This window comes from Dasypus novemcinctus, chromosome 3 (assembly GCF_030445035.2).
Source record: "Dasypus novemcinctus isolate mDasNov1 chromosome 3, mDasNov1.1.hap2, whole genome shotgun sequence".
In the NCBI taxonomy this organism is placed as follows: Eukaryota; Metazoa; Chordata; class Mammalia; order Cingulata; family Dasypodidae; genus Dasypus; species Dasypus novemcinctus.
Genome location: NC_080675.1, coordinates 95,452,169 through 95,461,302, shown reverse-complemented (window position 1 = coordinate 95,461,302; position 9,134 = coordinate 95,452,169).

Here is a 9,134-nt window from a genome sequence, read left to right as displayed (position 1 = left end):
TCACAACAAAAAGAGACATAGGAAAGACAGTAAGACATAACAGACCAGGGAGCTGAGGTGGCGCAAGATACTGAGCACCTCTCTCCCACTCCAGAAGTTCTCAGGATCAGTTCCCAGTGCCACCTAAAGAGAAAACAAGCAGGCACAGAAGAACACACAGCGAATGGACAGAGAGCAGATAACAAGGGTGTGGGAGAAATAAATCTTTAAAAAAAAGTCACTTTTAATAATTTTTTGGTACTTGAAATTCTGGTGAAGAGCCCCAAATTTCCAGCATAGATAAAGGTATCAAGATGTGTAACTATTCAAAATACAAAGTAGTACATTTAAAAATAATAATAATATACATATACACATATACAAAGAGTACAATCATGCAACTTAATCATTAGTGATATGGGAAAATTTTCCAAAGGGATTACAATATAACTGAAAATAGGGAGAGAGAAAAAATCACATAATACATCTTTCTGTGAAGATAGTGGAAACAAACCCAATAATTTCAAGGTTTTTTAATTCATATGAAATGCTCAGTTTCCCAGTGCCAACCAGAACGGTAAGAGAATGAGTCCTAATATCTCTGGGAAGATGATTACAATGACTATTTCATAGAATACTCCGGATTCTTTATAAAACTGGTGAACTCTTACCTCAGAAAAGATAAATGTAGTATCAGCAGAATTTATGCAATCTGAAGACAGTGAATCTAGAAAAAAATTTTCTTAAAGTGTGACTCAATGAAAATCCCATAATAAAATCTGATTATTTATTTATTTATTTTTTGAGGTAAGGGTACCAATGATTGAACCTGCACCTCATATGCAGGAAGCTGGTGCTCAACCGCTGAGCCACATCTGCTCCCCTGATTTGGTTTTTTTTTTTTTTTTTTTTTTTTTAAGGAGGCACCAGGACCTCCCATTTGGGAAGCAAGTACTCAACCACTTGAGCACATCCACTCCCCCTAATAATCATTTTGACAGCAAAATCTGGGACACTATTTTGTATTTATAAACCTTACAAGCATAAATGACTTATTGACATCACATCTGAAAATAACCTTTTGAATCTTGGAGTTTTAAAATAACCTGCTTGCAAAACTTACATGCTGAGTTAACAAAAGCAGTATAATAAACTATATGTATAAATTATGCCTATAACACTGAAATATTTTCAGATTAATTTAAGTTTGGATTTGTTAAAAACAAATACAAAACCTCTAGACTGGAGGTGGCCTGTTAAAAAACCAAAAGAAACAAACCTGGGCAGCGCGATCAGCCCTTGCCCCAGGTCCAATCCCATAGCCTGATCCCATTGCCAGCCTGGCTATCAGAGACAGGTGGGGCCAAACTCTGTGCAGCATAAATAGCTCTAGAATCTGGCATCTAGCTTCTCACCTGTTTACTCTTTCTTTGGCTGGTTTTCTAGGCTCAGACTTGAGCCTGCCAAAACGAGACTTGAAATTACTATGCTTCCCTTTTTGTTGAGACACCGTGCAACAAAAAACCCTAGTTTGCCCAGACCCTCCAACATCCACCAAACCCCTTTCTGACTGGTCCACCTGATGCTCAAGTCTTATAGAAAAAGGAGTTTCAGATGGGGAATAACAGCCTTTATTGAGCAGCCATTTTTCCCTTTTTTTTTTTTTTTTTTGCAGTACCAGGTGCTGGGGATTGAACTTGGGACTTTGTATGTGGGAAGTTGGCGCGCAAGCACCAAGCCCTGAGGTTTTTTGTTTTTTTTTTAAGATTTATTTTATTTACCCCCTCATTGTTTATCCTTGCTGTCTGCTCTGTTTCCATTTGCTGTGCTTTCTCTGTCTGCTTGTCTTCTCTTTGGGAGGCACCACGAACTGAACCCTGGATGGAACCTGGGACCTCCCATGTGGGAGAGAGGTGTTCAAGTGATTGAGCCACCTCCATTCCCAGCTTTGTTGTATTTCTCATTGTGTTTCTTCTGAGTCTTCTTTTGTTGCATCAGCTTGCCGTGCAAGCCTGTCATGACAGCTTGCTGTCTTGCTTGTCTTCTCTAAGAGGCACCAGGAACCAAACATGGGACCTACCATGCAGTAGGCAGGTGCCCAAATACTTGAGCCACATCCACTTCCCCGAGTCGGTTTTATTGTTTGTTTTGCTTTTTGCTTTTTTCCAGGAGGCAGAGAGAACTGAACCTGGGACCTCCCATGTGAGAGATGGGCACTCAACTGCTTGAGCCACATCTGCTCCTGGAGCAGCCACTTTTTGTGTCATGTGCCTTGCATTTATTATTTGCAATCCTCATAATTTAAAACCCCATACCAGGACCTGATACACTCAAAATCCTCACCCAAATATATAGGTAACTTTCACACTAATGATGACTTTGGCTTTTAAAAAAGGTACTGAAAATATAAGTGAATTAAAACATATGTCAAATACAAAACACCTGTTTTTCATTAGGACACAACTATTATAAAATAAAGGCATGGAGGGGATGCAACTCAAGCAACTGGGTGCCCACTCCCAAAAGGGAGGTTCAGTTCCTCATACCTCCTAAAGAAGACGAGCAGATGCCACAATGAGCAAGATGCCATAACCAGGAGATACCACAACTGCTGCAACCAGCAGATGATACAACCAGCAGGAAGTGGAAAGTGGCTCAAGCGGCTGGGCACTCGCCTCCCATATAGGAGGCCCTGGGATTGGCTCTGTTGTCTCCTAAAGACAAGTGGACAATAAGGAGAGTCAAGGGAGTCATGGGGGTGTGTGCGTAAAAAAAAATAAACAGGCAAAGTTACTTTTTCTACCACCTCTATCTTCTTCTGTTAGCAAATCAGATGAAAGAGTACTTTCAATATGGTCCTAAAGATGAAAATGAATCTTCTGGAAGGTTTCTGATTTTTATGTGAGACTTAGGGTCACCTGAGGACTCCTCAGGGGGCTATTAGTATTGATGATATCTTAAATTCAATGGAGATTTCTCTTTCAGCAACTGCATGCAATAGTTACCAAGTTCTTGGTCTGGAGGCTGGCTGATACAAGGTTGACATTGTGTGGTCTCCACAGGGCAGACTATCACAGGTTTATCTGGCAAAGTCTCAACAGAATTTACGGTTCCAATGTCCCCACTGATATCATCATCATCCCATATGTCTCCATCCTCAGGGTTCCACTCATTACCAATCGATGCCTTCACTTTAACAGCAAATACCCTGTGAGGTTGAGATTTTAGTTTCCTCTCTAACTCTGCTACTCATACAGTGAGACTGAGTCTGGTTTCAAAGATCTCAAGTCTGTGGCTACATGAAACAAGATTTTCTTTCAGAGCAAGCACACAAAGAAACTTTCACATCATTCATGTGGCATTTAAGTTGTAAACCTGAAGTCTTTAGTTCACCCCTTTCTTTTCTAACTATATCCAGAGTATCTGGATATAGAATATCTAGGAGGAGCAGGCCAACATAATTGTACCTTTTGATTCCACACTCTCACCCAGATCCCTTGCCTCTTATAAGCAGCAAGTGGGGGAATCCAGTGATGATATTTTGTATATCTCCATTGCCAGCTCACACCATGGACTGTTAGTGGCCTCTTGATTATTGGAAAGGGAGTCATTCTTGTTTTTTTGCAAGTGGTACAATTTTTTATTTACAGTAATGTAAATTATCCTTCTGAATGTATTTAGGTTTTAAAGAGTTGAAAAGCTTTTTGGAAGCTAAAAAGAAGACAGAGCAGTAAATGGCTGAGCAGAGCTGGGGTAGCTTACACCCTAAATGCCTGACAAACACTCTCACTGAGAAGATACTGATGAGAAATGTGTGTACCTGACAAGAGTCCCAATGGCTCAGAACTCAGGAGGCACCAAGTATTGGGGTGAGTATGTATGTAGGTAAGTTCAGGGTTACAAACAGAAGGACTGGTCAGCAAACTTAAGAAATGAACCCTCCAGTTCTGGGAAGCCCTGAGAGAAAATCCCTCTGTAAAAGATTTAGTTTATCCTTTGGGAAAATGGACTAAAAAAAGTTCCAGACCAGATACCAGGTCCAGCAGAAGTTAAGGGTTAAATATTGGAGAATTAAATGAAAATTAGCAGTATGGATGAAAATAATCGGCAAGAAATGCCCTAAGGACAAGAACTGGAAGATTTTTCTTTGACTGACTTCAGAGAAAACAATTCCAGATACTAACATGAGGGGATCCTCCATGGAATAAACTAGCTTATTCACTCTACAGTGACACCTAAAATTTTGGAAGTCCCAATTCATGCAGAACTTCCAATCAGTTTTTATTTTCACTGACTTATAGACAGCTGGCCAAGCCTCTTTTTGATTTCTGAGAAGTCTCCAAAATATAAGCGAGAAAGCAAGCAAATGCAGAGAAAAAAGACAACACACAGGACACGAGTAATTTTAAATAAAAACCCCTCTATAACAGAGAAAAACAGTGTATCCTTGAAACAAGGAAAGACCAGAGGACAAGAACTCTTAGAAATTAAAAACACAAGGAACAGAGACTATCCTGAAAGTTTTGAGTGACTAACAGACCACATATATATATGTAAATGGGGGAGGGGGAGAGATATTGAGAGAAAGAGAGGAAACTGAATAGCATCATCTTCCTCTTAAGCAGGAGTTCTTAATCTTTTTTGCTTCACGGACCCATGTGCAAGTCAGGTGAAAACCAGAGATCTCTTACTAAGTCCACACTATATAGTATATTATTTAATAAATATATCACATCCACACCAACAAATCCCCACAAGAATTTTTTTTTGAGTTTCAATTCAAGCTCACAGACCCCTTAAGAACCCCTGCTCTAAAGTACAACTGAAAGCCTGAAGACAATGGCTTCAAAACTAAAGATTTATATCCAATGAACTTTATTTTTTAAAGATTTTATTTATTTCTCTCCTCTTTCCCCCACTGCCCCAGTTGTCTGTTCTCTGTGTCTATTTTGTTGAGCATTTTTCTTTGTCTGCTTCTGTTGTTGTCAGCGGCACAGGAATCTGTTTCTTTTTGTTTCGTCATCTTGGTGGTGTCAGCTTTCCATGTGTGCGGCACCGTTACTGGGCAGGCTGCACTTCCTTTTGTGCTGGGCGGCTCTCCTTACGGGGCGCACTCCTTGCGTGTGGGGACACCCACGCGTAGCATGGCACTCCTTGGGCGCATCCGCACTGCGCATGGGCCAGCTCCACACGGGTCAAGGAGGCCCGGGGTTTGAACCGCGGACCTCCCATGTGGTAGATGGACGCCCTAACCACTGAGCCAAGTCCGCTTCCCTCCACTGAACTTTATTATAAACCAAAAGTGAGGACCTTTTTTAAGATGCACAAGGGCTCAAAAAATTTATTTTCTATGCATTCATTCTCAAGAAGTTTTTAGAGAAAATGACAAGGAAACAAAGAAAAAGACATGGGCTCCAGGATCTAGGGGACCCAAAACTGGATAGCCAAGGTTTAACAGGCCTGGAGAGCAATCTGTACAGATAGAAGATAATATAAGATCTGGTGGGGGATGGGTTAAGAAACAATACAGAATTAAAAAAGAGCTGAGATGGTTGTTAGAATTTTAGAATAAAGTATTGATAAGATTATGACAGACCTGCTTGGAAAAAAAAGGTTAGGTAGATAAACAAGAAGGATATTTGAGGCAATTAATGCCAAGAAAAATTAAAAACTGTAGAGAAGAGGAAACTGTACTCAATTATTTCACCCAGAAGTGAAAATATTTACATGAGCATAACAATGTAAACACTGACTGATTTTACTAAAAATTACGAAAATTATTGAGGAGTGGAAGCATGATACAGTGTAATAAAACGTTAATTGTAAAATCTAGGCAGTATGTTTATGGGTGTTTACTGTAAAATTCTTTTACCTTTTCTGTATGCTTGTAATTTTTCATAGCAACATAATAGGGAAAGTAAAGATTATCAGGAAAGTGGGGGAGAAGTTGGAATGAGTGTTATGGTATATAGAAAAATTAGATTTAAATTAGAATCTATCATAACGAGACAAAAAATATCTAAAATTGACAAATCAAGAAATATCAGTATACAGAAATAATTTGGAAATATGAAAGAAACAGCTAAAAGATGACTTTCATTTTTAAGCCTTTTAGAACTATTTCAGTTTCTAAAAGTGAAGTATGTATATTACTTGATTACATAGAAGTTCTAAAATGAGATAAAAAATAATAAAACAGGTAATAAGGAATTGGAAAAATTTGGAAAGGTGGTATCTAAATGATAAAAATTGGGGAAATATAGCAGCAGAGGAACAACTAACTTCCTTCTTACTGAATGGGTACTGCCTTAAAATAGAAAACATTTTTGAAGTCTCTGGTTATAGCGAGTGCCCATATAATTTATCATCCAAATAGAGGCTATTTTGAGAATAAAAGTGTGTGCCATTAATAATTACACAAGGACAAGAGGTGAACAGTTCCAGAAAAGGCAGGACTTAGTACACTTGGTAACAGGGATCAAAAACTTATAAAAAGTAGGTAACTACAATTAGACTATAAAAATCGATTAAGAAAGAATAAACAAATCCCAACCTTTCTAGGCATTTACTTTCAATAAGCCCTCTTCTTTACTCAAGAGACCAAAGCATTATTTAAACCTTTCTCTATTTACTCCAGAGGTAAAGAAGAGTCAGAAAAAACTGAGACTGGTGGAAGTACTCCACTGTCTTGCTGAAAGTAGTAGAGAATTGCCTACATTTAAAAAAACAACCACCCTCTCAAGCCACAGATTATAGTTGCCAGGTCTTGCAGAGCAATCCAGAACAATAAACTAAGCCATCACAAAATTAGCAAAGAGCCAGAACCCAATATTCAAGAAAAGCACTGACACTACATTAACTATCTCTACTATTGGCACAAACTTTCTTTTTGGGATTGTAGCAACCCATGAACCCAATACTGACAGTAGCCTTAGGACTTCATGAATGAATGCATTGGATCAGCATTCCTTTCCAAAAGGTGTGCTATTCTGACACTTTATGGAATTCTTCTTGGATAAAAGGCAGATGACTGAAGTCAAGGTTGACCCATAACAGGATGTCTTAACAGGCAGGTCTCAAATGAGTTATAAAGGTTCCTGGATATTGCCCCCTGCCCCTGAACCCTTAAAGCAGTTGAAGTCCAAGATGGTGAACGGTCTCTGTTTTCGCTAGTGAGCATTACTAATATTACTTGATTACAAATAATTCCAGCCACAAAAAGGCTGAAGAGCCCTGAGTAAGGACCCAGTACGTGTAAGGGTACAGAGAAGAACTCAAAGCTCATTCCTGTGATCCAGCACTATCCCCTGTGCTTTCTCTTTCTAATGGGTGAACTAGACAGGTGCTACAAAAACCTTTCTGTTCTTAGCAGCTCTAACTTAGAAAAAAAAAAAAAGGGGGGGGGGGAACGACAGAACTGGACACAAACTTCCAAGAAAAGTGATAAAATTGTAATGTTCTACTAGTCAGTATGGAGTCTGTTTGATTTTTGACTGCGTCCACCTTCTCATCTCTAAAATGATACTATTTACTCAGATATGAAATTAATATTCTTAGAACTTTCTACTCAGACAGTCAAAAGGGTGAAATACTAAATGGAGTTCTGCAGGTTGAAAGGACACTAGACAATTATGTGCCTGAAGCCACATGAAGCAATAAAGATCTCTGGTCATGACAATGACATGATCAAATATAAATACCAGTACAATTTTTTTTTTTTAAGATTTTATTTATTTATTCCCCACCCCTCCTTGTTTTGTACTCACTAACTCTCTGTTCAGTGCCTCTTCTTTTTAGGAGGCACCTGGAAGCCAACCTGGGACCTCCCATGTCGGAGGGAGGTTCCCAATGGCTTAAGCTACCTCTGCGCCCAATACTATCGTATTTTGATTTATAACTCTATTCTTTACTTCCTACAGAATTTAAAAGGCAAATATATAACATGTAATGATAAATCAATGGTTTTGGACTACATAAAGGTGGGGGGCATGAAGGGGTATGGGAACATAATTTGTATGCTACTAAAGTTGTTAAACTGGTATCAAAGCAAAACTGTTACAGATTTAGGGTGTTAAATTTAATCCCTGTCAGGGGAGCAGATGTGACTCATGATGTTCAGCGCTTGCTTCCCATATGGGAGGTACCAGGTTTAGTTCCCAGTAGCTCCTGAAAATACAAAAAACAAGCAAAACAAACGAAAAAATCAACTCATGAAAGCTGATGTGGCTCAGTGGTTGAGCGTCAGCTTCCCACAAATGAGGTACTGGGACCAATCCCTGGCCTCCAGTACCACAAAACAAACAAACAAACAAAAAATCAATAAGCTATACTGGATAGGATCTAAGAATATAGGAAAAGACATTAGTGGAACATTTAAAAAATTAGATAAAGAATAGATAAGCTCTACATCAATATTAAATTTCCTGAATTTGATAACTGCACTCAAGGTGATTACTTAAGTGAATCTTTGTTGCAGAAAATGTACACAAGTATTATGTGTTCAAGGAATATGATATGTGCAACCATCTCTCACATGTTCAGAAAACAGAAAGATAGATATATATATAATAGATAGAATGACATAGCAAAGATGGCAAAATGTTGAAATTAGTGGATATGGGTATTTGGAGGTGGGGTGGGAGCATGATGGAGTTCTCGGAATGGAGCCTGTATTATTTTTGCAACTGTCCTGTAAGTTTTAAATAACTTCAATAGAAAATAGTAAAAGAAAATGAAAAACAAAAAAAAAACACACAAAAAACAAACCCACAACAAAGCACTATAATCCTTTTTAGGACATACACTTATGAAAATTGAAATTGATATGTATACGAAATAAAAATAATAAAAACATTTTGTCATAATTTGCCTCAATTTGTGCCTAAGCCATGCACAACTTGAAGACAGGTGAAATTAGGAGCCACATTAGCTACTACCCTTAGTTTTAAAAATGATGGTTGTAATTTATTAGTTTTCCACAAAACTCTATTGTTGGGAAGCGGATGTGGCTCAAATGGCTGGGTGCTCGCCTACCACACAGGAGGTCCCAGGCTCTGTTCCTGGTGCCACTGAGAGACACAGACAGCAAATACAAACAACAGCAGGGGGTGTGATAAATGAAAAACTACCAAAAAAGAAAACCCCATTCTATTGTT